The following is a 27,886-nucleotide window of genomic DNA, read 5'->3' as shown; positions in this document are numbered from 1 at the left end:
CTCATTTTGTTTTCCAGATCAGTACCAGTAGATAAGTTGGGCCTTAGAAGTTTGTTCTATCATTTTCACAGTTTAATCAACAATATAATTTTGATCTAGTAACATCTACATGTATGTTACTATTTAAATATGTTGTAGCACGTGACTTCTTCAGAAAGCAAAATAGCAAGAATTTAGTTTACCCAGCTCTAGTAGATAGTATTTAAAATGTCTTATCTTACTGTGTAATAAATTTTGAATAGACAATGGGAAGATGAGGTTTTCTGATTTTGGTTCTTGGTTATAACCAAGTCATAACACTTGGAATGGGGATTTGGTACAGATAAAACACCTAAAATTTTTGATGCCCATGAGAAAAATGCTATGTATCCATAGATTGCCTGTATCCAATTACAAAAATTACTGAAAGATCTGCAAGCAATTTCAGAAGTTCACTATTTTATTTCCCCAAAGTAAGCAGTAAAGGCAACAAACAGGTTCAATGATGCAACCCTGTGTAGCATGTATTTACAGTAATTTCACGATTATAAGCCGCACTGAGTATAAGCCGCACTGCTGGGTGTCAGCACTTTTTGGTTTTTGTCCATATATAAGCCGCACCTGATTATAAGCCGCACGTTACAATACAGAGTGGTAAAAGGTATCTATTCTATCACCATCTGTTGAGGGTGGGGGCAGGGATCCTTATCTCAACGGCAGATATTCTGCTAATGGGCCATCCACTGAAACCAGGCGGGGCATTGTTCTTTATCTTTTCACAACCCATCCTTCCTCCAGCGAGTCATTTTCTGCTAATGGCCCATTGAGTCCCACTGTGTGACTGATAAAATTACTGCATCCCAGTGGGAGTTGCTCCAGCCAGGGGGAAGAGCCCAACATTTCTTACCAAGATTAAACAGAGGTTTTGGGACACTAAGGTAGCCCCTTTCTCCACTGGACTCCAGATGAAAAACGGATTTCTCCACATCACCACTGGACCTCCAGAGGGAAACTGCACCTTCTGCAGGAGCACTGCTTCAACTGAATCACATCTGTCACTGCAGGAGGATGCAGCCACCATTGAATGGGACTGCTACCAACCTGACGGGGTGCAGGTTGTACTCTGACTTTGTCAGGGTTTGGAGTTTGTTTCTTTGTAGTACTGTATTTCTATTTTAATTTCCCTAGAAAAGAACTGTTATTCCTAATTCCCATATTTTTGCCTGAAAGCCCCTTGATTTCAAAATTATAATAATTTGGAGAGAGGGGGTTTACATTCTCCATTTCAAAGAGAAGTTCCTGCTTTCTCAGCAGACACCTGTCCTCCAAACTAAAACAGCAACTTTTTGTTCTTTGTCCGTATATAAGCCGCACCTGATTATAAGCCCCACTTTGGGTTCAGACCAAAATTTTAGTCAAAATGGTGCGGCTTATAATCGTGAGATTACTGTAATTATAGGTAAAGCTGCATGGGGAAAAAAAGTTTTCAAAATTATGTAAATCAAGGTGAATGCTGAATATGTTCCAAATGAATGCATTTAGTGAAGGAAATTACATGGTGTGTCTAAGGAATATGCAGTAAATGCCATTTTTGGAGTTGTTCTCTGTTGCTAATATGAAAAGAAGGATCCGTGATGGTGAAGTGTCTGAAGAAATCTATCCTGTAAAAGTATTAAAGACCTGTGGAAAGGTGACGTTGGGAGACTTCCAGATGGCCTCCAAGCTGCTCTTGCACTCCATCTTCTCAACAGTACAGAGGAATTAAAAAAGATGGAAAAGCTTGTGGCTGACATAAAGACTTACCAATTACCATCACAGGCAAAACAGATTAAGCTTGAAAAAAAAAGACAAATACAACACCACCTTCCCCTGTCCCCTCTCTTTGTCAGGCTAAACTTCATTCTCCCACCCTCCCCCCAACCCCCACAGATACGGGAGGATGGGGAATTGAATGGTTACAATCAGTCCAGCACAGTTTGTTTCTGCTGTTCATTCCTCCTCACACTTTTCTGTCCTGTAGGCTGAAGTTCTTCAGTAAGAGATTGCTCCAACCTGGGAGCTTCACAGCTGTCAGTTCCTGCCAATAGCTTGTTCTGGCAGGGGCTCTCCATGGGCTGCAGTTTTCTTCAGGGCATATCCACCCACTGCAGTGTTGCCCTTCATGTGCTGTTTGGGCTACCTGCTTCACTCTGGTGCTTTTCATGGTTTGCAGGGAATTTCTACTTTAATATTGTCTGCTGGGGAAGCTGCTGGGGAGTCTCTGCTCCAGCCCTGGAGCACCTTTCCTTCCTTCTCCACTGTCCTTGTTTATGGGATTTTTTTTTCCCTCACTTCTCTGTCTCAAAACTAATGTGCCATGTTGTTTTTTATCCTTTCTTAAATCACAAAAATACCCCCAACTTTCTTGATATCCTCAGCTGTGTCCTGCAGTGGATTTGGAGCTGGCCCTGGTTTCTCCTCACACCCCTTGCCATGTGAAATCAATACTGAACATCTCCTAAAGCCTCTGACATCTGCAAAAAACCCAAAGCAACTTGGAATAATAGCCTGAAAAAATTGTTGAAAGGGCAATACACTGAACTACTGAACTTTATTAGAAAAATAAGGAAATTAAATGCTTTCTCTGGTCCTTATTACAGTTTTTGGCATTAATCAGTTTCAGTTTATTTCTTGACTGGCAAAAGTAATAAGTGTTTTTATTATTTTTCATACACAGGAGTAGTTTTGATGACCTATTTTATGCAACACTCTCAGAAATTCCTTCAATTTGTAATCTGTTCAACTCTGGGATATTCTCTCTCTCTAGTGCTATTAGAGTTTGTGGCACTTGAACATAAGCAATAGTAATAAGATGAAGGACTTGAATTTTCTTAATTTGAAAACTATTACTTTGCAAATGAAGTTCCATTCCCATCCTGGTAACTTGTTTTGTAGATTGAGAAACAGCTGAGACTGCTGCAAGTATGGCCACAAACACAATATGAGTATGTATTTTCCCAAACATACTGCATATTAAAAAAAATATATGTACATTTTCATCCTTTTGGTATATGTATTTTGATGATAGTTGATTTTAGAAGGCACTTAAAACTAATAAAGGCAAACAGTGAGGATTTCACACTGTCCTTTGAATAAGCTCTGTTTGGCAAGGCAGTTATCACATCACGTTTTGAAACATGGCTTTGGTCTCTTATCTACTTAAAGTAAACTCTAGTTTAAAAATTGCTTTTCATGCAGTATTACTAAGTATACAAATTCTCAGCTAAAGGGAGTAGTTGGTATTCTCAGAAGGATTACTCCCAAAAGTTCTTCAAGCTCTCTCCTATGTTATGACACAACTGCTTTTTCAGTCATGGGAATAAACTGAAATGTTTGGGCAACAGTTTATTTTTCAGAATGATTTGTGAACCTGAACTATTAAAAAAAACACCCCTAAAAATCACTGGTTACTTTTCTTTCTGACCTTCAAGTAAAAATGCTGAAGAAATACATGGGTATTTTAAGGTGCTTTTAACAGATTTTTTAAAGCATTATTTTGCAGGTTTTCTCTTACCAACAAGTCAGTTTCTCCAAACTGAATAATTGAGACAGAGGTATTTCCTTTTCTCTTTTATCAAGGTAGGTGGAAGTGATTAGAGCAAATTCTGTCATCAGTCCCTGGTATTGTACTTTTATCTGGAGTCTTTAATAGGTTGGTTGTGTCAGCATGCATTTTAGGTCAGCCCTTGATCTCTTCAGGCAGCCTTAGGCCACCCATGTACTTGGAGAGATGAGGTGAGGGGAGGTAGAAAGGTTTTTTGAGACTGACACAGCATGGCTAGCTGTTGCCATGTCTGGTATTTCTCCTAAATTTCCATCTTTAGGAGTAATTGCAATCAGAGCTTTAATTTTCAGTGAAACTGAAAGACTTCTAGTCCCTGGTGCCAAGTTAGTTCCCTGTGTTTGTATTGCTGCTGACCATATTAGAGGACCAGAGTCCTCCTTTGACTGCAGAGTTACACCTTTGCAAAGGTAGAGAATTTGCTGCATCTTCTGTTTAAAACTGTAGATCTCTAGAGGAGAAAGGGTTTCTCCAGCACTGCAGAGGATTCCTGGAAAGGGAAAAAGTACTTTGGTTCCATGTAAGATGCATATGTGCCTTACAGCTGTACTTACTGCCACATGATGATTCCTGGACTGGAGTCCAGGACTGAAGAAGGTGCATTATCTGCCTTTCTTATGAATTTTTTCTTCAGTGAGTATTAAATCTTGAATATAAGTTGAGAAAAACTCGTTATGTTGGAATACTGCTGAAAGCAATTCAAGACAAGAAAAATAAATGTTAGGGAAAAAAAGGGAGCTTGTGCAAGTCTTGTCTTTGAAATTGCATTTGCAGTAAAATTCCTGCAGCTTGGTATTCTGCAGCTGACTACTCCAGCTTTACCTTTCTATTAACCTACAGGTAACTTCTGTCAGAAAATCAAATGGGGAAGAATGAGTGTTTAGAAATAAATCAATTTTAAAGATTGAATGTTTGTACTCATCACAAGTCAAGTAAATAGACCATCCATTTCCAAGTCAGTCTTTTGGGTACTTGCATTTAGGTAAACATTAGTTATGGGTTATTGATATTAGAAGTTGAAATCCAACCATGTACGAAGTGCTTTAGCAACAAGGACAAAAAAGTTTCTTTAAATGTTTATTATGTGGTTAGAAAGTTTAGGTGAGAAAATAAATACATGATATTGAGAAGTGTTGTGAATTAACTTGGGCAGATATTGTTTAGAATTTTATGATTTACTTTAGATTTTTATGTCTTTTTTAGTGTTGATGCTTGGTTCAAGTCGTAACTTTTTTCTGTTCTAAAGTATTGTAAGGTACAGAAAGAAGGGCAGGTATTTATGTGAACTTATGAAATAAAAATAGTAAATATAATTTTGTTCATATCTTTCATCTAGTTGCAGCCCACTTTGTCAAATATACATGTATTTGCTAGGCTTCAGCATTCCTGGACCAATTTCAACCAATCTGTGATAGGAGGCAATTTAAACAAATGGAGACAAGCCACAGTAAACATGGTATAGATGCAGCTTCTCTTCCGAGTTTGTGATTTATCGCCAGTACCAGAAGGCACCCAAGGTGATAAAAGTGAGGAAGGTACAGTCTTCAGTAAAGGTGACCCAGGACTCTAGATGGAAGGCAATTTCCTTTAAAGACTAAAAATTTCAGTTCAGCTAATTCTTGCAAGGAATGTGAGAAATTCTCTTGTTGCTTTTTATTTCATAAGACTTTTTCTTTTGGAAATGGATTATTCTCAGAACAGCCTTCTTCTAGTGCTGTAACTATCCTTGGGAGTACACTTAGGGCTTCTAAAATAAACAAATGTGGATTTTTAAAATATTTGGTTACCTCAACACTGGCACTTTATTTTCTGCCAGGGATTTGGACAGTCCCATAGCATATGTAACAGAGCATTCCTGTCAGAGTTAAACACTGCCAACATTTGCTTATGCTGGCAATCCCAGCTGTGTGCTTTCAAAATGGAGCACATGGTGGGCCAAATCCTTGCTTGCTTTGTTAGATAATCAGCTCTGGGCCAACAGATAGGAATTGATAAAAAGTTTTCAGAGTTGAATGCATGAACTGCTGCAACTTGGTCACTGCTGTTGGGCCTGTGTCCATTTGTCTTTGGATGTGATTGATGTGAATCAGGCATAAAAGAGCCTGGAAAATGCACCCTCATTTATTCAGTAACAACTATTTTAAACTGTTTCAGTAATACAAACAGGTTTTTGTAAACAATTAACAATTTGAGTTAATAGGTGTTTGAATCTCCCAAGGGTGCATAATTAAGGCATTTGAGAAAACTGCATAGACGATGCAATAGGCCACAGGAGGGCTCTGAACTCTGCTTCCACAGCTGACTGTCTCTGAAAACAAACAAGAAAAGGCATAATATTTTGTAAGTGCAGGCACACAGACAAACTGTTAATATTGTACCTTGAATCTTAGGTGATCACCTGTGTAGCATAGATCTTGGGTTACTACTGTGTTAATGAACATAGCTGCTGTTGCCCACTCTGTCTGCACACTAATTTATCTTGTGGTAGGTAGAGAATGAACAGTACCTGTATAAAGGATAATGGTATGAATCACAGTCTGATAACAACCTTCTTCTCTTTATCCCAAGTCCTCCACACCTCCTTTTGCATCATTGAAGGTGTTCTACATAAACTTTGTGCAAAATAGATTGAGCTTCATCCCTTGCAATCAAAGAAAGGCTGTTCAGCCTACTGAAGGCTTTCAAAAGTCACTTAAAAAGCAGTACTTGATAAACTGAGCTAAAGCAGTGGTTGCTTCTGATTTATTAGTTTTCACAGCAGTATGCTACTACACACTTTTAGTTTTCTCTTATGTGTAATTTGTTGCTTGACTCTGGGGCATGAATGAATCAGCCCTGCTGAGAAGGATTTGGGGGTGCTGGTGGATGAGAGGCTGGACACGACCCAGCCATATGCACTTGCAGCCCAGGAAGCCAAACATATTCTCGGCTGCCTCCAAAGCAGTGTGAACAGCAGAGCGAGGGAGGGGATTCCACCCCATCTCCTGGTGAGATGCCACCGGGTGTACTGAGTACAGCTGTGAAGTCCTCAGCAAGGGAAGGATGTGTACTGGGTTAAGAGGAAGACCATGAAGATGATCAGAGTGATAGAGCACCTCTCCTGTGAAGATAATCTGAAAGAGTTGGGCTTGTTCAGCTTACAAAAGATAAGGCTTTGGAGGATCTAATGGCAGCCTCTCAGTGTTTGAAGGGGCCTTATAAGAAAGGTAGGGCAAACTTTTTAGCAGTGCTTCAGCAGGAAAAAAGGTTATAGTTTTAAACAGAAGAAGATTTGATTTAGATTAGATGTAAGGAAGAAGGCTTTTACAGTGAGAAACACTGGAATAGGTTGCCCAAAGAAGTGGTGGATGCGGCTTCCCTGGAAACTTTCAAGGTCAGATTGGGTGTGGCTTTGAGCCGTCTGCTCTACTGGAAGATGTGATGTCGCTACTCAGTGCAGGAAGGTTGGAGTACCTGACTTTTAAAAGTGCTTTCCAACCCAAACCCATTGTATAATTCTGTGTCTCAGAAAGCAAGAAATAAATGATCTAATTTAGCTTGAGGTACTGGTTTTAGAGTATAGTACAGTAATGTGCCTGTGCCTGTAAGTGCATATATTCTTAATATTGCAAAGAAGAAATTAAGAAAAATGTATGGGAGATACCCATACAGGGGTGCAGCAGAAAAGAAACGAAAGCAGAAAGGGTAAAAAAGCATTGAGTAAATATCCATTCTTATGATTCCCATTTAAAAAATCCTGTTTGAGACATTGTAAAAGGTACTAAATCCACTTTCATTCATCTCTTCGGTAAGGTCTGTATTCTGGAGAGTTTTAGGATAGAAAATGCATTACTTTTGCCCCAGGGCTCAAAGGGGCTCAGTTGCAAAATACACATTAATTCTCAGAATATCCTTTCACCTATGCCTGTATGAAGGCCCTTGAATCATGTTCCTGTCCTTGTATTAGTAACTCCCCATGCATATTTGCCTGGAAAGTATAATGTATATTAACATCCTTTTGATACACAACTCCACATATTTTTACATCTTTTTGTATTTAAATGTTACTGTATTTTACTTAGCAACTATTAAATTGCATATTAAACTGCTGAAAAATTCAGACAGCATCAGTCTGGCCTTTATGCTTTTTTTTATGCTCAATACCAAACAATACTTTCCCTGGCTAACTGTTTTTTGGCATGAGGTAAATATCCAAGACCAAAGTGTTTTCCAAATATTAATTGGATATTACAGCTACACAACTGCTGTGTGGACAAGCAGCAGTTCTTGCTCTTCTTTTGTTAATAATGCTAAGCTCCCAGGAGCTCATTAACAGTCTTCATCTAGACAATCATTTAAGCATCATGTCTGATGAACAGGATATGGGTCAGTGAATTAGCAAGTAGTCTTTCACTGAGACATCACTCCGCAGATACAGCTTGGCTTGTCAGGCCAAGTCGAAAATGAATGTACACAGATCTTCATTTGCCTCTTGTTCAAAATGCAAGTTTTTCCCTTTCTTATTTCCAGTGCGGCACCATATCCTCCACTGTACTCCATCAACCTCTAGTGCTTCAAAATTTCACGAAGTACGGAAAAAAGGACTAAACAGCATGCATTTATTAACAGTTTCTGTAGAGAGAGGCTTATTTTTCAATCCATACCTAAGATTGTTTCTAATAGGTCTTATCTGACTGTACTGGTTGAAAATCTTAAAATAGCTCTTACAAAAGGAAAGACCATCTTCGTGTTACTTGTATTATAATACAAAAGCAGTTCATTAGTACCTAGAGAATTGGATCTCTGCAGGAGATTAATACAATTCTCTTTCTGCCATAGGCAGGATAATCTTTGCCAGAACTTCAAAGCTCCTCCTAGCATCCTGAGGTGGAAAAAGCTCCTTGTAGGTAAAGGAAAGTGAGTGTTTCTATGTCATTCTATCATTTCCTTTGTGTGGAAATTTAAAAGATGTTGCTTTAGAAAATGATCTAATAAATCTTTCATTTGTTATATTGTGTTGTTTATATATTGAATATAGCTTTCATTATGTAGAAGCTAAAAGGCCAGAAATACAGATTTGGTTGTGTTCATCACCACAGAAGAAATAAGAAGCACAATGAAGCAATTTCTCCCAAGGGAAAGAATATTTTCAGGGAGCATTGTCATCTGCCGTAGAGAAAACCAAAGGATTTCAAAACCCATCCTAAAGATCAGTTTAGAGTGCAGACATTGTAACAGGTAACTCAGAGGAATTAAAGCTGCAACTTCCTGTGTATATTTTATTACTATTTTCTGCATCCTGTAAAGATGGTTCATCCTGTATTTGCTGGTTCAATTAATATTGTGATGTTACTTGCATCATAAGTGAAAAGGCAGATGTATTCTCTGTTTCAAATTCCTGTGTCTTGAAGACTGCATTGATTGCAAGGGATTTAGAGATTCTGAGCTCCAAGATAACACATAATGTCTTACTGCAACTGCAATTAGACTGTCAGACAGCAAAGAAATGCTTGTGGAGCCAACTTACTTCTGTTTGAGAAAGGCTTTTTTCTGTCTCTGAGCACATTACAAAACCAGGCATCAATATTTATTTATGGTAGGAAGAAGAAGAAGCGTGAGTACCTGCATCTGGACACAGTGCAGGCAACAGATGATGGGCTAACTAGGAAAGAATGCTGTTGATGCAGCAGGTGAAGACAGACAGAGTTTTGATGACCTTGCCATGGAGCACTGAAACAAAACACACAATCATGCTGAGCAGCAGGCTTTGTCAAACAAAGCTTGGGCTGATCCAGGGGAAAAGGGGAAAAGATGGTGCGGTAGCTTCACAGTGACACTGTCCTGTGGTTTTATTTCATCTGGTTGAGCTGTTATTTTTTTCACCAAACATCTGTTTGTCATCTCTGCCTCTGCTTATGATCTGCACTGGTATAGTGTTGATATGGAAGTGCTCAGACTGAAATTAGATACTGAGTTCCTGGACATCCTTCTTAAATAATTTCCTGGCACTACTGCATAAACTGTAACATCTAATGCCAAAAGTAGCTACTGCTTTCTGGTTTATATTGCTCTGATAGTTGTCAGGGAAGACAGCAAGTAGATATTAAAGCTGCAGGTAACTACTTTAAATTACTTGCTGGGGAAATAGAATTAACCACAATTATCCTACAGTACAATGACAAGAATCTTGTACATATAAACCTGCACATCAATACACAGAATGTAAGATTAACCTAAATCTGAAACTTTCTTTACTATCTCTATTTCAGTCCTAGGATCTATTCTGGCATTTGCCAGAGAGGGGAGAGAGGAGAGAAATAAAAGCCTTTGCCCTCCAAAATCATCTTTTACCATAGGAAAAAAAGGAGAGATTATAACTGTGGGAATAATTGGTCTTGTCAACAAGGGTTCTCACATAACAGCTTTGGACTTGTTTAAAGTGCCATAGATGAGAAATCTGGATGTTTGCATTGCTCTGAGGAAGAAAAAGCGGTAAAGAGAACTGTTTAAGCATCCCTGACATATAAAACTAAACTCTGCAGTTTAAAGACAGATTACTTTGATTCCTCATGGCATCACCCTGCCACTTTGAAAGATCAGAGGAGCTTGTGAAGCTGTGTGGTTGTTGGCATATTCACCACGTATGACAACTGACTATTAAGCAAAAATAAAGATAACGCTGATTTATTGGGTGTTACAGGAAGACGGGACTGAAGACTGAGAATGGGGAAGTGAATAATAAAAACCTGTGCTTTCTCATAATTCATAACTGATTTTTTTTCCCTAAATCCTGCTGGTCCTCTCTTTTTCACCTTCTCATATGTTGCGAATCCTTATGCACTTATAAAGTGTTGAGAAACAGGTGAGAAGAGTAACAAAACATGGGACACAATACAAGTCAGGAAGCAGATAGGAAACCAGTGGTAAAAATTGCTTTGAAAACTTGGAATACTACAGGGAAATAGAAGTTCTTGGATTTCTTCTTGTGCAACATCCCAGTACCCTGTAGCTGAAAGTAGATCCAGTGTTAAATTTTATCTACTGCTTTTACCATCAGATTTCTCAATTGGCTGTCCAGTCATTATTTGCCTTTATCTTCATATGTTAGGAAGGAAAATCTTCCTATGCTAGAAAACATTTCTTTCCCAAGGTTACTCAAACACTGGAACATGCTTCCTAGAGAGGTGGTTGATGCCTCAAACCTGTCAGTATTTAATATGCATTTGGAAAACACAATTATATGCTTTAACTTCTGTTCATCCCTGAGGTGGTCAGGCAGTTAGACCAGGTGACTGTTGTCCTTTCCAGCTGAATTATTCCATTCTACTCCAGTCATATTTAAAGGAGCGGATCACATAATAGTTTTTGCCTTTTCTAGCTCCCCCCTGTGCAACTTTTTCTTACGTAACTCAAGCACAGTTATTTCCTCTAGGCAAAGAAAATAACCCTTTTGTTCCAGTTAAATAAATGAATACAGAAAACTGCCTCTCCCATGTTTCTTATGTGTAATCTTAAACTGGTAAAGAGTTCACATCAAGTTGTGCCCTGCACGTATTTACAGGATGTGGATGTATTCTTAATAATAATAATATTAATACAGAGGGTTTTGACAGGTATAAATTGGAACCAGCAGTGCACAAGGTACTAAACTCACACCTTACTCTCTTTGCTCCCTTAGGTATGTAATATGTCTAGAGAGAATACAGTGGCAGATAATAGGGAGTTATTCTTAACAACTACTCACTCTGTTTCCACATATGTCTTTACAAATATTGGGTAGTTGAAACTGTGAGAGAAATTTTTGTTCTTCTCAATATTGAGAGACAACAACTAGGAAGGAATTAAACATGGCTAAGACTACATTAATTGCCATTGATTCTGAAAAGAATGGCTAAAATCTTTGTGCTTACATTGCTAGGAATTGGACTCCATGTTCCATTCTTATCAATACTGATTATGATTATGATCTACGGTATTTCTGTAAGTGTTGTCTCAAACACCTCCAAGATGTGATAAGTAAAGAAATAAACTAATTCAAGAACTGGGAATTTGGATGCTTCAAGAGCATTTCTCATGCCCCATAAAGCATAGGCTGTATATTTGTAATCCTTTATATTTATACACAGTTTTGAGATGAATAGGATCTGGCAAGTATCTTCCTGCTTTTGAGGAACGTATTCAGATACCATAATGTTCATGTACATTATTATATAAAGTAGAGAAAAATCTTTGAACTTCAGTTTTCAAAGATTTTGTACTTTGAAAGACAACAAAGATCTGTTGCACTCATCCACTGGAAATGAATGGTCTTCGCCACTGATACTGAAAGAATGAAATATTTGTGGTTACTGTTTGGTTTTCTCCTGTGGTAGTTTGCAGTGGGTCTGTTAAAGTCCTTCTCTCTCCAAAAAGAGTGATTAAGGTTGTAAACTAACCTGTGAGGGAAGCTGAAAACCATACTTTTTCCATGTTTTCCATGTTGTGAATGTTTCTAGCCTCAACTTTCATGGGCACATCTCATTTTACATCTGGACCTGCACAGCTGTATAAATTAGTTTAACTTGATTTAATTGAGGTATGTATGCTAACAGGGCTTTCCACTAGCATTATATGTACATCTGTACAGTGTGTTATTGTCACAGGTGTGCTAAAAATGGCAGGAACCTGATGGAGTCACATCAATCAAATCTGACATTGGTGTGCTCTATTTTTAGAAGTACATAACTGTGTGATTTGCCAGCTAGCATGTTCATTCCTGTGTTAACTCAACCAGTACTGCAGTAGGAATACTGTCATGATTTAATGCCAGTATATGTGACCCTGTGCTAAGCCAGAGGGACATACAACGCCCACTGGTGGTTGCTGTGCTCTGTAATTTAATTCTGTAATTCAGTAATGTTTAAAAAACAACTAAATAGTTACCACATGGTGGAAAATTAGCAATAGGGGACTCCAATTTTCTTGTGGTATTAAATCTGCACATGGAAAAAGTTAACTATCATCCTCAATGCTATCCATGTGTTTAGTCACATTGAATGAAATGCTTATAAAGCATGACATTATTTAATTTTTATAAGGTTTCCCACAACCAGTAAAATTTATTGCAGTTGCTTTAAAAAGCTTTGTGCAGGTGCCTTTTGAGCTGAGCTCACTCAAGTCAGAATATCACACACACTATGTGCAGTTAGTCACTGGATACATAGTATGGTATTTAAGTAATCCCATAGTAAATTGATTTTTAGTAATCCAATAGTTTGGTGGGTTCGTGTCTATATAGCTCACATGCAGAAGTACTGAAATATAATCTTCAAAAAAGTGTGACATAAGAATTTGCTGTGATGAAGAGTCTTTTGACATTGTACAAGGGGGTCTGTGGTTCTCTGTAAAAGTGCTCCCATTTCCTTATTTCTTTTCTCATCTCATAGTCCAGGGAAATAACTTCAGGAATACCAACATCTGCACAGGAAAGGTACTAGACATTTGCTGACCTCTGTTCAGCCCTACACTGATAAGTGCTGGTACTGATACCTCAGGGATATCCATTTCAAGAGTCAAAAGGGAATAATTTTTTCTCTGTTGGTTTTTGAATATGTAGTCGAACTTCCGTTTTCTCTCAGTGAAAGCTGTTTGGTAAATTGAGGTAGCGTAGCAATTTACTGGGTATCCAAGGCTGGATGGCATATTAATCAAATATTGAAATCTGTTTATCATTCCTTTTGTGATGTGCATGATTTCCTTGAGTTTAAATAGCAAGATTCCAGATTATTTCTGTCACTGCTGTGATTCATCATCATAAAATACAACTATCTCTCGTGTGGGTATTTTTGGTACATAGGTGATATTTAGGAACTTCTTTATTTTCAGGGATTTAGAGTGGGACAGTATGCTGCCTATATATAGAGTGTAGTTATTTTGTTTACAAGTAAGTTGGGATTCGTTCCCAAACATTAAGCAAGAGGTGCCTCTGGAGCCTGAAACTCAGTTCCACTGTGATTCATATCTCTACCTCCCTCTGAACAAAACTGATGGTACCTGCTAAGGGAAATTCTGAGGCCATTTTTACCTTTCTGAATCTGTGACAGAACACTATAGAAAACTGTCCATAAGGAGAAAAGTGAGGTTCTTCTCTAGCCCTTGGCTGATCAAACTTCACTGCCTGTTGACTGGTGCATACTCAATATTCCAGCTAGGCTTTCCTAGAAGAGGGAAAAATGCACTTTTGGATATCATTACAAAGGCAAGTGAGAATCAGAACTGACTACAGTAATTTCACGACTATAAGGTGCATCCTTTTGACTAAAATTTTTCCCCAAACCCGGAAGTGCGCCTTATAGTCCAGTGCACCTTATATAATGGACACAGTTGTGAAATTTGCCAAACCGGAAGTGTGAGCCACAATGGGGGGGTGGTGCTGCAGGAGCACCGAGTCATGAGGGGTGGCGGGAGAGGGCGGCTACGGCCGGCAGGAACCGCGGGGGAAGGGAGGGAGCTACTGCCAGCCCCGGCCCAGGCACGGGCGGAACAAGAAGCCAGGTGGCGCCACCCCGGGTGCAGGGGGAACGAGAAGCCGGGAGGTGGCGGCCCCGGCCTGGGCGCGGGGAAAACGAGAAGGCGGGCGACCCTGGCCCGGGTGTGGGGGGAACAAGAAGTATGAGCCTGCAACAGCCCTGAGCCGAGCAGAGCCCGTCTGGTGGCGGCATCGGGGCAGCGGGGACGTGGCCCAGGTGGCCAGGGGAAAGCACCGCGGTGGCGTGGCCCAGGTGGCCAGGGGAAAGCGCCGAGGTGGCGGTGGCGCAGCCCGGGCGACCGGGAGAAAACGGCGGCGGCAGCACAGCCCCTGCGGCCGCAGGAAAGCGACGGCGGCGCAGCCCCTGCGGCAGCGGGAAAGCAGCGGTGCAACTCCTGCGGCCGCGGGAAAGGGGCGGCGGTGCAGCCCCTGCAGCCGCAGGGAAGGGACGAGAAGCGGCGGTGCTGCTGCCGACCAAGGGGAAGGGGCGAGAAGCGGCGCCGCTGCGGGGAAGCGGGGACAAGCGGCGCAACCGCGGGGAAGCAGGGACAAGTGGCGCAGCCACAGGGAAGTGGGGACAAGCGGTGCGGCTGCCGTCACCGCTGCGGGAAAGCAGCGAGAAGCGCCGCCGCAGCTGGCCGGGGGGAAACCGGGACGCAGTGCAGCTGCGCGGTGGGAGCTGGGACCTGTGGCACGGTGAGGGCGCCTGGGGCTGCGTTTAAAGGCTACACTGATCTTTGAAAAATGTTTGCAAATTGAGCACCTGCAGTCACTCGTTACTTTGTTGCGTGCTGCGCGGCTCCTCACTGCAAAAAAAAAGTGCACCTTATAGTCCGGTGCGCCTTATATGATCTACAAAGTTGCAAAATTTGCCAACTCCCGGGGGGGGGGGGGGGGGGGGGGGCGTGCGCCTTATAGTCCGGTGTGCCTTATGGTTGTGAAATTACTGTATTCATCAAACACATGCACAGATGTGTCCCTTCTCTGGGTTAGAGGTGGCCCATCCACCCATCTTGGATAGTATTGATGTGAATGAGCTCTTGTGAATGGGTCTCCCACCATGTTAAAATCATGTCTGGTAATGAAGTGTCATTTCAGTTAAAGGATTTAGAGTCAAACTGGGTAAGGAAGAGGCTGTGGCTGGTCACTGCCTGCATCAGGGTCTGCTATTGGCATATGGCTCCACCTGCCTGATTCCTTATGGCAGCAGAACGCAGCAGCCGCCAGGCTGGCCCCTGACAGGCGAGGTGGCATAAGCCCAACCTTTGGGGTTCCCATGGGTAGTGATGGCACTACTCCCCAAGCTTCTACCAGACTTTATCCTGCCTAACCAACTTGTGGGTCAAGGCTTATGCTACGCCCAGTTAATATTCAGTTTTGCCTCAAGTACTTATGTGAATGCTAACCTGGTTACTTTGTAAGTCCCATGGCAGCTGTTGACTTTTTGTTGGAATTCTCACCTTTGTTTGTGATAGTGAGGACAAACAATATGTTGTCAAAAAAGGGTGTGGCTATTTGAATAGGTGAATGTGTGGTAGACTAGATGTCAATTTGCAGCCTATCCTTGGTATCTGGCAAGTATCTGTAAGCCTTTCTTAGACACCTAAGGCTAATGTAACTAAATTGTTTTATTATTGGAGCAAGCACAGGGAATTTATAGTACATTTTTTAAAGGGAGCAAATACTTTCCACTGGGATGATTACCACAGAATAGCTGATGAGTTCCCAATCTGTGATTTAGCTGACATTTCAATAATTTTTTTCTCCATCCATTCTCTGAGGGTTGACCTGTCCCCAGTCTCATTTTTGTCCATGGAAATTAGAGCTCGATCAATCTTTCCATTGACATTAGTGTGCTCTGGATCGAGATTTTACCCTTTTATCTGTGTTAACGTGTGCCCTTGTTGCTCTGAAAATGAAGTCTGGTAATCACTTTCTGTCAAGTTTTAGTAGTTCTGTATCTTTGTAGATATTCATCTTCTTGTGGTAATCGGTTTGATTTTTTTCTGATGTTTTCTCTAGTATTTATTTCTAATAATAATTTTACTTGTAAAAATAATTCTCTTACTGCATACCCAAAGCTTGGCCAAAGGAAAGCCTTCAAAAGAAAAAAAAAAGAAATCTTAGTTGGCTAAGAGTCATTAAAAACAATCAGAACAGATTCTTACAGTTGTCTGTGTATTGAGGAAGAAAATCTGAAGTCTCAGAGGTATAGTTCAATGTACTGCAGTATGATCAATCCCTCTTGCTACTCTTGCAGTGATAATATCTTCTTCCCAGAAACTGCTTTTGGCTGGGAGTGTTTAACCATGTATCACCTTCAGAGAAGTGGCAGGTGATCAAAGCCTTGAAAAGCTGCTAAATGTAACTACCTAAGTGTCAGTGGTTTGGATATATTTTTTCCCAAACACAGCACTTTTTATATTTGGAGTTTCTTTAATGTAAAAATAGAACCAGAACAGAAATTGTCAGAAAGCTGCACAGTGCAGCCACTGTACTTTTGAAGCTAGTTCTAAGATTTTGTAATACTTTTTGAAAGTCTAACAAACAGAGATGTCTTCGCAAGCTAGACTGCAACAGTTGTTCTTCACAAATAGTGATTCTGTAGTGTACTGTCCTTTTCTCTCATGTAGGCACACATCAATGAGGAAGTTATTTCCAGGGGAGTCTGAAAATATAAGTGGAGGTTTAGTAGCAATATATTTTAGACATGAGAGCATTCTTTCAGTGTTAATTTTCTGCCTGTTGAGAAAAACTTCCCAGCTTAGAATTTCCTATCTGAAAAAATATGCATGTGAGACATAAAAATTACTTAAAAAAGAACACAGTAGGATATGAAAACTATCCAGCTCACCCACAACCCTTTACTGAAAATGACAGAAAACACAGATTTTCTTTTTTCTTTCTTTTTTTTTTTAAAAAATCCAGAGATCCTTTATGTTTTGCAGGACAGGAAATAATGATCTTAGGAAATAGATGTACATAATGCCAGTAGAGAAAGGTAACATTTGTTAACTATAGTTAGCATTATATATTATATATATAGCTAATATTGTTGGTAATAAGTTTACTCGTGCTGTGCATCCATATTATGAAAGTAATTCAAATAACTTTTCAAGTCCATCTCAAGGGTCAAAGTACTACAGAAAATTAAAGACCTACAAAGTACACAGTATTTGTTTTACAATTACAAGATAAACTTTTTTTAAGGAGTAAGGAATTGCAAAATTTGAAGTATTTGAATTCCCCTAAAAATCTTGTCAAGAAAACAGAAGCAGAGATAATCCAGTTTTGGGGTCAATCTTCTGTTGGACTGATTACCACCATACTCACATTCTTCATCCTCACTGCTGAAGTTTGTATTTACACCCTGAAACACATGAGTTCTTTTAAATAGACAGCCTTGTCATAGTGGATTTTTTTCCACTGGTAAAAAACCCTTTGATTGAAACAAGTGAAAATTGAAACATTTGTGTGACAGACTGAAGTGATTTGCCTATCCAGGATGTTGTGCTAGGAGGTTTCCTGTGAGAGCACCAGGACCAGAGTTGTTTTCAGTCGAACACTCATTTACACCGGAGTACTGGCTCAGAATAACTCTTCCATTAGAAGCAAAAGGTTAAAGAGGAATGCCTGTGGTCTGCAGAGAGAGCATTGACTGCTGAGGAGGAGGCAGAGCAAGTCTGCTGATCTTTTCCACAAGGCTGTGCTCATTAACATCTCTGAATTGCATACTTGGTGGAGGTTCATTGAATATCTATTTCCTTTCTTCCTCTGCTCTCACACCCCCTTGGGTACTTGACTGAATAACGATTATGGTATTGATGCATGAATTTGTCTGCAAATCTCCATGGTAGGCATTATGAAAGAAGGTGGGTCAGGCTGGAGCTGTATAAATACCATGTGAAGCCTTTTGCTGACATCAGTGATTAAAATGATCATTTAGTGGGATTGGAATTTTAGCTCGTTCATCTGGGCTCTTTGGATTTATATTTTTAACCTTTTATATGTGGAAAAAAAATTCTTCTGTGAACTGGCAAACGTCTTCCTCTGTGATTGAGCACATGAGTAAAACATGAAATTTGCACCCTTCACAACTGTTTTCACCTGAGGGGGAAACACTCTGTGATTATTTCAAGTGTTTTGTGATTATAATGTCCTATTTCTTTAAGCCATATCTGCTGGAGGATTACATTTTGTAAGTTTTGCTCTCCACTGACATAAAACCGTACCCAGATAAAGACAGAGGGGAAGAGTCTATACTGCCTAATCCAGTTATTTTAAAGTGAAGTTGTTGTCTTGTTTCAATGGTTCATCTTTTATCAGCACCTGAGTAGGAATATTTTATACCTATTCTGTATAAAAATAATGCAAAATTGATAATATTTCATTGCATTTGTGTCCACTGAAATCTCCATAGAATTCCAGAGGGATTCCACTCCTTTAAATGGCTGCTAGGAGCTATAAAGTCACATGTCCTTAGTATTGCACGACTGACTTCTTTGAAGGGAATCTGGATCTATAAAAAATTTAAGTGATCATTTAGATAAGACATAATTAAGTGAACAGAACAAATGAAACACTGGAGGAGTATCATCAAATATGAAATTCCAAATGCCCCCCAACGGGTACTTGCTTGATGAATGACTACCCAAAAGCACTGGCCCCATCTTTTGAGACCATGTATTCATTTATTTTATACTTCTTTAAATAATGGGGCATCCATGATACCTTTACATATTTCATTAGCATACATTTCAAGCTCAGAGTTACTTGCTGAAGAATCCAAACTGGAGTCAATTTAGTAGAGATGTGATTTGTTCAGTAACTGAAAATCTGCCCTACTATTACAGGCTTTTGTAAAATCCTAATTTCTGAGTATGTAGGCAAGCTCCTTTTGTTCATGTCTTCCTGCAGGACTTGTTACGCACTGTTAGTAGCTGACTAAGCCTCATCTTCTGGAAGAGGACCACTTGAAAGTACTCACCCATACTTCTTGTGGAAATAATGCTTACTGCATTGTGGCTCTGAATCTGAGGAAACCTGGGAACATGTTTATGTAAGTGACTTTTGCTCTACTTATATAAACCACACCATGTCACAATCAAGATCTGTTAAATTACAGTGAAATAACTATGGTGCAGCATTAGAGTGAAGCTTGGGAATAAATTTTTTTATTCACATCACAGTATTATTGTGAATTTTCTATGTAAGTTGCTTGAGAGTTTTTATTCCAATTTATCCAGAAGACTAGAAAATACCAACGCTCAGAAAGGGAACAAAGGCAAGCCTTAAGCAAGTTTCTGCTCAGACAAACTCCATAGCAATGGAGTTTTTACCCTCGTCTGTTAATCTTCAGTGAAGCTGCTGCCATTCTTAGACTTGTTTCATTTTACCAGTATCATTTCTAACAGGCAAACCCATGTTTTAAAAATAATACCAAATAAACCCCAAAAATCTTTTAGGAGCCATTTTTATTTCATGCTCTAATAGAAATATACAAAAGCATGGCAAGGAGTAGGACAAGCTGTATATGTGAACTGGCACTTGCCAATTTTACCCATGAAAACAAATGCAAGGGATAAAAATATGAAGATACCCCAATTCATGTCACTCACCCATATCTATGAATACAACTTTTTCAAGAGAGGGTAATCGAGTACCCAATGTCTGAAGCGTCCTTGGACCTTTTGTTTCCTGAATGATAGATCATAAGAGAAGGTAAAGGTCATAACAGAAGTCAATTATCAAGGGTTCCCTTTATTAAGCCTGCAATACATTTTAAAATATTCATCCTGAAGACACCATGTAGGGGTATATGGGGAAATAATGTTGAACAGGATGACAGGAATTGCACAAACTTTTTAGCATAGAAAAAAGCTACCCTCGGTCCTTTGTAGACTATGAAAGTGGCATCAAAATTGGGGAGATAAAGTATGTTTTAGTAGATGAAGAGTATTCTGTGGAGATGACTGTAGATTCAAGAGGCATCTCTTGAGTGCTTATTAATTGGTCTTTTCTTGCTCTCTCAGTACGGCTGTAACAACTCTGCTTTCCTTATTCAAGCAGAACTGATGTTATTCTGTCATAGAATTCTACTAACCAAAGGGCACAGAATTCAGAAACAGGAGTTTAAAAACCTTATAATAGAATTTAGCCGAGGAGTATCAAAAGTTTTGAGTATTCGTATTCAAAACTTGCTTTTAAAGTAAGATCTCAGAGCAACACGTTTAGGAAGATTAGTAATGAATTTCATGTCAGTCACAAAACTACAGCTACCAATTAAGAATGTGACATCTTTTGCATATATATAAAAATACACCTACATGAAGACTACACATAAGTATAAAGCTATTAGAAGTAGCTACTGATAGAAGTCCACCAGTGTCTACCTGCTTTTTTTTTTTCCCCCCAGATTGTTGATTTTAAGGAGTTGTTAGGCAGTCCGTTTTCTCTTGGAGACTTCAGGTTCATTTTGGAAGCCCAGCAGTTTATGCATGATACTTAGCACCAATTAAGAACATAATAGAAGAACAGAAACCTCTCATTCTAAGTCCTTTTGGAGCATCAGGGTTTACAAATCCTTCTAGATAGCAGGAATTTTTCTCCTAAATATTAAGGGGTGCTTGTGTTTTAGTTGTTTGTTCACCAGCCTATGTTTGCTGTTGAAACCAGAGGGACTAAGTGCAATCAGCAGTAATTTAGTCTTCTGAAAGACAGTGGAGTTTTTTTCATCACCACTTTGGTGTGAGTGAATTGTTAGCGACAATTACAGTAATTTCACGAATACAAGCCGCACCGTTTTGACCAAAATTTTGCTTCCATACCAGAAATGCGGCTAATACTCAGGAGCGGCCAATATGTGAATAATTTTCTGACATTTTCAACCCTGGGAGTGCAAACCAAGTCAGTGCAAACTGCAAAGTCGAGCTCCTGCCAGTAAAACCCTGCATTTATGCAGTTGTTACAAATTGGTTACTCTGTTGCGTGGCGGGTGGAGCTGCTCTGTGCAGGCAGCACAGGGGGTGGAGAAGGCGGGGCAGCTCTCTCCTGCTGGCCCCATGGCTCGGGGGAGGCAGGGGCTCTCTCCTGCTTGGCCCTGCGGCTCGGGGGAAGCAAGGGCTCTCTCCTGCTTGGCCCCGCGGCTTGGGGGGCTCCCGTCCCCATGTGCCGCCGCCGCAGGAGCAGGCAGGCTACATCCCCGCCTCCCATTGCCGCCGCAGGTGCCGGTGGGCTCTGTGCCCACCCTGCCGCCGCGGGCCAGCGCTGGGCTGGGGTGACCAAACCCAGCGGTGGCAGCGACCGACCCTGAGCGGCCCCACCGAGTGGCAGCGCCGAGCTGGGCCACCCAGCCCTGTCGGCAGCCCCGAGCCCTCATGGCCCGAGCTGAGCCAGTAAACCCCGCCCTGCCGTGGTTCTGTTACTAATTGGCAACTTTGTTGCACGCGGGTCCTCACTGCGAACAACAGGGCAGCTTATACTCAGGTGCGGCTTATTTATGGACAAAAACCAAAATATTTGCCAACACCCGGCGATGTGGCTTATACTCAGTGCGGCTTGTATTCGTGAATTTACTGTAGTTGACTCAAGTTTGTTATGTGCTAGGACTTTAACTGCAGTGATCAATCTGTGTGTATGGACTCACCTCAAATATCTCTTGTCAAATATCTCTTGTCAAATTCTACTTCATATGCTCGTATAAGCATCATTGTATATGTCACTGAGATTCTCAAAATATTTCTTATAGATATATACAAAACTGTGAAGAGATGGTGAGTGTCCCTAATGACAACCTAGAAATCTTTAAAAAATTGTTGCATTTGATTCAAGCAGAGAATATTGCTTTTCTTTTTCTGAATTTAACCTTTCTGTTCATATAACACCATAAGTACAACTAAATTCGAGCAAGCTGTGAAAATTTTCTTTTTTGACGCTTTTGATTTTTTCAAGGATCAAAGGAAGAGCACAGATGTGCCAAGGACTGTTAGATCTTCTTTGCCTCCTTTTCTGCTGCTGTTTTAGGAGTCATATCCATAGCTGAAAATGATGTATGAAATCAGTTTTGCAGATACCAATGGGATTTTGCATGTAATAAATTAAAAAAATACATAAACAAATTCTCATCAGCTTTTTAAGGATGCTTGATATTTCTCTCTGCCTGTGTTTACATTGGAATTTTATACACATTTCAGTGGATTATCCTTTTACTGGGTTTCTAGGCATAAAATGGGTATAACTGAGAATAGCTATCTGTCCCCTGTGAAGCAGGAAGTCAGTGTGCACTGTAGCAAACTCTATTAAGTGCATTTTCAGGCTAGCCAGGCTTGAAGAAATAGATTGTTTTATTCTGAATGAAAAGTAATGGAAGAGCTAGATGGTGGCATTGTATATGAAGACTCATATGATGTCTCTAAAAGTCAGAGTTTCAAATTCTGGTTTCTGCTTGTACTGAAGGAAAGTAACTCTTTTCCTGCTTAACACAAATCTTCTGGTCCCTTCATAGAAATAAAAGTAATGTAGCGACATAGTTAATTGATTGCTCATTTTCTAGTTCATTATTACTGACATCAGTTGGCATTGAGAAATCCTTTAGGAACTTTGGAGAAAGATCTCTTTCTTTGAAAGAACCTTAGAAACAAAATTAGATAGATGTGAAGTTGGCTTAGGTAATACTGATGGCTTTCCTTTTATTTAAGTGTAGAGATGCCTGAATACATAAATCTGATGTAGACGATAAGACAAAGATGAACCTCGAGATATGAATGAGTTGGGAATATTGTGTATCTTAACATCTATCCAGACTTGATGGAAACTGAGGGTGTGTAAGAGTGAAAACAGAGCCTCAATCATTTTAGCAGTCATTTACCTGAGGAGAAAAGACATTTTTCTTACCATGTTTTCCCCTGAGTGGCAGCAGGAAGCACTTGGTGTACTTTTGGGAAAAGGCAGATGGGTTTTACAAGAGATTAATCTAGAACAGTGCTTGCCAGAAACGTCACTTAAAGCAGCAGATGGGATCAGCAACAGGGAATTTGACACCAGCAAGAGAGCAGACATTTCTGCCTTAGGATGCTGAGGTGTTGCAGAATGTCCTGTGCGATATCAAACTGGCAGGCTGAATGACTGGAATAGCCAGCTCAATTAAAATGTGCATAAGTTAGAGTGTATCCTTCCCAATTTTTGCTGTTGAGTCCCAATACTTTCCTAGATTACATGTACTATGTCCCCTGCTTTAGGGGGACACATTTAGAATATGAATATATGCTTGCATTTTCAAGAGACTCAAAGTATCTATGTAAGAGGAGGCAAGAGCAGTAAGCTTTATTCTATTTTCTGTCCTTTAGAATCTTATGTGTGTAAACCTGTACCAGTTGAATATCTCTCAGTATGGTGAGTTGGGAAATTTCTCTGCTGAAAACAGCCTTCGACAACAAAAGGATTAGCTTTACTGTTCCAGAAATGCAAAATACACTGTCAAAAATGTGTGTCTGTCAGAGTTTGACTGTATCAGACTCATTTGTCAGCCAGGGGCTAACTGGACTTAGAGATTTCTGCAAGACAAATCAGGAAACTAGAATGTGGAGAGTGTGAGATTCCAGAGAAAACTCTCGGAGTTACTATGTATGAACAGAATAGTTGGTCTTTTTAGAGGAACCATAAAGAAAGGTTGCAGAAAGAATCAAAGAAATGCAGTATTCCTGAGAAGACAGTCCTTGGAAGGAATGATGACTGATTATTTCAAAGCAGTGGAAAATCAGTAACATTTGAGCCAGGGACAGTTCTTTAAGTCATTAGAGAGGAGTGCAATAAGGCATATCTGGTAAGGAGAGAAAGAAGTTCTCACTGAAATTTAGCTTAGTTGGAAAAAGCTGCAGTGGAAAGTGAAGAGGTATGAGGTTTAAGAGAGATTTTTTAATGTCAAAGTATGGAAAATTTTCTTTTTTGTTCTCTCTAAAAGCTGCATTGAAGAAAGAAAAGTGTGAAAAGAAAGGCAGTTCGGGAGAGGGGCCTAGGAATGTCAGCAGATTAGAGGAGGTGGTAATGTCTTCCGTGTGTTTTCCCATTTTAAGAATGAGGTGTCTACAAGTGTCAAGTTTAACCTTTTGTACAAAACAACTGTTACTTATAAAAATGGTAGAGAATGTGGGCTATAATGATGATTCTACAATAGTTTGTGATATTAACAAAGAGTGCTTTTGAAATTTAAAATAATAGATATTAGGTGCTTATGTGCCATACCTAGCTTTACTGACTTTAAATGTTCTGCATAAGGCAAAGGCAAACAATCATCTTTTTTTCTATCCAGGAGGTGTGGCTGATAGTGCAATGACTGCAAGTAAAAAGCTCACCAACAATGCCATTGCTACCAAAGTGAGGAAAATTCTTCCTTTGTCACATTTAGGATGTTATACTTTTTATTTTGGACTGCATGTGAGGTCTCAAAAGAATTAATTACACAGCTTATAGTTGAATAATTGGAAGGTTTTCACACCAAGGGGTACTTCAAACTTGAAAAATATCTGTACATAGATTTACTTCTGTTGCATTTGTGATTTCAGTTGTAAATATTGCCTTTAGAACAATTCTAAGTTACCAGAAATGAAAGGCACCAGCAGAGGAGGTGACCAAAGTGAAAGCAACTACAGTAATTTCGTGATTAAAAGCCACACCATTTTGACTAAAATTTTGGTCCGAACCCAAAGTGCGGCTTATAATCATGTGGGGATTATATATGGACAAAGAACAAAAAGTTGCTGTTTTAGTTTGGAGGACAGGTGTCTGCTGAGAAAGGCAGGAACTTCTCTTTGAAATGGAGAATTTAAACCCCCTCTCTCCAAATTATTATAATTTTGAAATCAAGGGGCTTTCAGGCAAAGATACGGGAATTAGGAATAACAGTTCTTTTCTAGGGAAATTAAAATAGAAATACAGTACTACAAAGAAACAAACTCCAAACCCTGACAAAGTCAGAGTACAACCTGACACCCTGTCAGGCACGGTGTTGGCAGCAGTCCCATTAAATGGTGACTGCATCCTCCTGCAGTGACAGATGTGATTCAGTTGAAGCAGTGCTCCTGTAGAAGGTGCAGTTTCCCTCTGGAGGTCCAGTGGTGATGTGGAGAAATTTGGTTTTCCTCTGGAGTCCAGTGGAGAAAGGGGCTACCTTAGTGTCCCAAAACCTCTGTTTTTATTTTGGTAAGAAAGGTTGGGCTCTTCCTCCTGGCTGGAGCAACTTCCAATGGGATGAAGTAATTTTATCAGTCACACAGTGGGACTCAATGGACCATTAGCAAAAAATGACTCGCTGGAGGAAGGATGGGTTGTAAAAAGATAAAGAACATTGCCCCACCTGGTTTCAATGGATGACCCATTAGCAGAATATCTGCTGCTGAGATAAGGATCACTGCCCCCACCCTCAACAGATGGTGATAGAATAGATACTTTTTATCACACTCTGTATTGTAACGTGCGGCTTATAATCAGGTGCGGCTTATGTATGGACAAAGAATGAAAAGTTGCCGACACCCGGAAGTGCGGCTTATACTCAGTGCAGCTTATAATCGTGAAATTACTGTACTTGTCCTCAAGATTTAGGATCAACTAAAGAATTTAGACTTTGAACACTCTCTTGTCAGGTCTACTAATAAATGCATTTGAAGCTAGACCAGGTATCTCTACATATCACTGTATAGACAGGGCCCTAGAAGCAGGGAAGTCTTAAAATTTAAAGCTTAGAGCTTTTGACATGTTTATGTCTGTGTCAGCCAGGAGTTATGGGCAATTGTCCGAGTATGTCTGTCTGCTTCTGAAAACAATTCTTCTTCTTCATTAAATGTTCTAGTATCAGTTATTTAGTGAACCGCTAATGTCAATGACCTTTATAGATTAATGGCTTTGAATTCTGCATCAGTTACAGAAAAACCACATATGCCACCGTTCTTGCAATGTTGAGAACATGACAGTCTGTCATGATTTTTTTTTATGTGATGCTTCTCAAAATACTAACAATTTTTCAGGCAGTTTTGAACTAGTGCATAGCATTTTAAAAATTCTCTCTTCCTGTGTTGCTTGCTTAAAAAGACCCCTAAACTTTTCTTTGCATGTTAGAGATTTTCCTACTTGGGAAGTTTTCCCTTGTGTTCACTTAGTTTGTTTTATGAAGTGGGATTCCTTTTACTCCTCTCTCAGTGCCAAATTTCCTGATTAGCGTAGCTCCAAATGCCGGAAAGAAAATCTTTCTGGGTCTCCTGTGCTCGGATAAGATCTCAATTTCTGTGTACTGATGTGGCTTTACAGTGGCCCTTTGGATTCAGGAGAGATGAGGATGTTACGGCAAGGTGCTGCCTGAGCATGTTGGCCAACAGAGACCCCCTCATTCTGGCAGTTGTGCTGCACCCCCACGAATTGCAATTAATGTTTGAAGGTCTGTCTCAATGGAAATTCTGTTCTCAGGAAACATTTGCCTTACCTTCCATGTGCCAAGCCTGATGTTTGATGGGAAGAAAAAGATTTTCCTGTCAGTGTCCTACTTAGACTTGTAAGTAAACAAAATGCTGTCTCAAAAGAAGTTTCAGCAAGTCCAGAATTTTGATACTAAAGAAATACTTCGTGGCTGCTGCATAATTTCTTTGCCAATTCCCACTAACCATTCTTCTTCATTTTGGAAAAAAATCCTAAGAAAAATACAAAGCTATGAAAACATATTTTGCAATATTTATATGAATGTCATTAGCTTGAGGCAGAGTTAATGACTGTGCTAACACATGGTGACAGGGATTAAAAGTAAATGAAATTTGGCTTCATATTTAGTATGAACTTCGCTTTGTTTCTTCTTAAACCAAACTGATTATGGGAAACAGTATCAGCTATAAGTTGCATAGTGTTTGTTAGAAAGGAAGTGTTCAGGATCTCATAGTCTTGATTATAAAGTCTTTCAGCACATGAAGTCTAGCACTACTCTACAATCAAAGTATCTTAAAGCCTTTATAATTTTCTGTGTACATGTTCACATTCAAATTTAATAACATTGCAGAAACTTCAAGTAATATGGTGATTATAATATGGTGATTATGATATGGTGTTGCAGTACTCAGTGCCAAAGATGTTAACATCCTGATCTCCACATGCTTCAGTTGTAGAATATAATGTTTCTGCCTCAGCATGTAGGTTCTCAACTAGAAGAAATTAAATAAAATAATAAAACAGACAAACTCAAAATCACTCTCAGTCTGAGTGTCTGCTATACTAATCACTAGAAAGAAAATAAGCATGAACAACAAGTGAACTTCAAAGACATGGCAACTGTGGGGTCTGGTGAAATTAGGAAATTGGGACGACTTGATGGAAACAAAAGAGATGGAAGTTGCTTTGATACTTTTCAGGTCAACTGTTGGAAAACTTTGGAAAGAAATCAAACTCTCCATTCTAGCCTAATCAAATCAAACAAGGTCCTGTTTGTATGTGCTTGTCTGGCACATTTTAAAAATGGAATTAAAATAGCAAAAGAGAAATGCAGGAACTATAAGATATGTATAAATACATGCACATGTGGTAATATGTGTGATGGGTGATAAGCCACGTGCTAGCTAGCAAACATAATAAAGCACTATTATTTTTTCTTTTTAACTAATTCAGCCTTGTCTGCCAGTTTTCTTCCTCAGTCTCCCTTATTTGATGTACCAAAGTGATGAATATACTTCAGGAACAAATAACTGATAAAAAGTATCAGTTTTGAGGAGCCTTCCTGGCATTATTTGCACAAGCTGTATTTGATGGAAATACAATTATATTTTAATCCATTTAAGTCAGTCAGAGGGTCA

General features: G+C 39.6%; 1 long non-coding RNA gene across 1 annotated transcript in view; it reads left to right on the top strand.

The window, feature by feature from the left end:
• The window catches only part of LOC116996724, a 190,253-nt gene that overhangs the window by 14,666 nt on the left and 147,701 nt on the right, over positions 1-27,886 (top strand). Inside the window, exon 2 of the long non-coding RNA XR_004418012.1 lies at positions 18,984-19,125. This is a non-coding gene — a long non-coding RNA (uncharacterized LOC116996724). The remainder of the gene's footprint in view (positions 1-18,983; positions 19,126-27,886) is intronic.

This window comes from Catharus ustulatus, chromosome 5 (genome assembly GCF_009819885.2).
Source record: "Catharus ustulatus isolate bCatUst1 chromosome 5, bCatUst1.pri.v2, whole genome shotgun sequence".
Classification (NCBI taxonomy): domain Eukaryota; kingdom Metazoa; phylum Chordata; class Aves; order Passeriformes; family Turdidae; genus Catharus; species Catharus ustulatus.
This window is presented reverse-complemented; position numbering and strand designations above follow the sequence as displayed.